Raw genomic sequence first — 2,090 nt, 5'->3', positions numbered from 1 at the left:
TTCTTGCACCTGAATTTTGTGGTAAATGGTAGAAAGTACTTAAAAAAAAGAAAAAGGCAGCTTTTTTGGTATAACATATTTTTAAAGTACTTGAAAAAGATTTAACATGAAACACTTGTAATCCATGGACATGATGAAATTATTAGGGGTGTGGAAGAACAGAGAAAGACATCTTATTTTTCTTTAGATATGTGTAATAGATTTTTTAATAACCCCTTTTTTTTGGTCTAGCTGGTACTATATGCTGTGTGTGTAAAATATGGGTGACTGTAATACAAGCTATACTTAAACAGACTGAACCCCACTAGGAATTTGTGCGATTAACTGATTTCATGTGGCAGTGTTAAGCTCCGGAACTATATTCCTCACCCAGTTTTCAGAGAGATCTTTGGATGTTCAGGGATATTACACACATCTCAGAATTTTAGATGTTTTTGTGGAGTATGTTTATAAATGTCACTCAGTACACACTGGAAAACTGACAGTAGATTAACTTTACATTTTGGCACATGCATTAAATGCGTAGTAAACATTAAAGCTGGTTCTTAGTGTCAGAAGAATTGTGACTCGTGTAAAGCTAATACACTGATGTATTAGCAATGCCACAGATTTTTTTATTTTAATATTACCATAAAGTGAGAGAGTTCACTGATTACCTACTTAAGGAAATTGACTATTGCTGTTAGAAACCACAGTGTGAAATAATACAAGTTAAAAACCAAACCAACAATACCCAACTCTAGGCCAGTAACTGTTACAAAGAACATAAATTCAGGGAGCGATTTGTGCCTAAAAGGTCTGGTATGACACCAGCTGTAAAAAAGGTAAAAGGCTTAATATCAAAGTGAGTTCTCTTTGATTGGCTGTATCTTCTAGGAAAAACTTATACTAGTACAGGCAACTTGCAAAGCATGTCTTCATGAACAGATTAATCCATTTAACTAAATCAGAATTCATCTATGCAGCTTTTTTTCCGCTGTAATTTTTTCATAAATAAGATGCAGAAATAAACTGCTTCAGTGCAAAGAAATGCATTTTAACTATGTGTTTAATAAGCAAGCTAATTGCTAGTGAATACATGCATGTTTATCAAAACACTATTACAGATAAATAATCAGTTATAAATTATAACACCCCCCTCAATTATATCTTTCACATACAGTAAGCTGTCATATTTATCAGCAAAATAAGGCATCATTTACAACACACAACTTTTACTTGCATTGGTAGGAATATAAATAACAATATATTGATCTAATCTCACTACACTCCTGGCTCTGGGTAAGAGTGAGGACTTTTTGGAAAGTAGGTAGCATAGCAGTTAGATGTCCTAGAAGGCTGTCTTGTCAGAGACAGAAGGAAACTAGAAATAAGCTTAAGAAGAGCTGTTGAGGAATACAGTTTCCAGGATGCATTGAATTTGATTTTCAATTCAGATTTTATATTCTCTGTCTAATAATAAAAAAGATTGTGTATGAAAAGCTTTCTATACTCTGCCAACAACTGGAATTCTGTCACTTCCTGTAAATATGAAAATTATTTTTTTGACACAAATGCACTTATATGGGTAGTGAGTGTATGCCAATAAAAAGAGCATACGAACTCTGTATTTAACTGTTTCAGAAATCTTACTATAGCGGCTTACTCATCACTCAGTAATTAAATACACACTGATACTCCTGTCAGCATTACATTAAACTTCTTTGGGCTTTGGAAACTCCCCTTAGGAATGTCTTTCACCAGAAGAGGCTGAAACATCAACCACCCTTTTAATTCCATACATCTGAAGTGATCCTAAAATGTGCAAATACATACAAAAATGGGAAGGCATAATTTTTAAATTAATGCTGCAAAAAACACTTCAGTGCACTGCAGGAAAGCAATACATAGGATTGGGAATGTTGTGCAGGAACATGACATTTGGAGACATTTCCCTTGAAAACTTCTAATAAATAAGGGATGGTGTGGAATCAAATGAACAATGATTTCCATGGAAATTGTTCATAAATTGATTAGGACCAAGCCAATGTCCATATGTGCTCCAAGGTGCCCACTAAACCATGTAAGAACAGGAATTAGCTGTGGCCATG

The sequence above is a fragment of the Erithacus rubecula genome (assembly GCF_903797595.1).
Source record: "Erithacus rubecula genome assembly, chromosome: 2".
NCBI lineage: Eukaryota > Metazoa > Chordata > Aves > Passeriformes > Muscicapidae > Erithacus > Erithacus rubecula.
Note: the sequence above shows the minus strand (reverse complement) of the source record.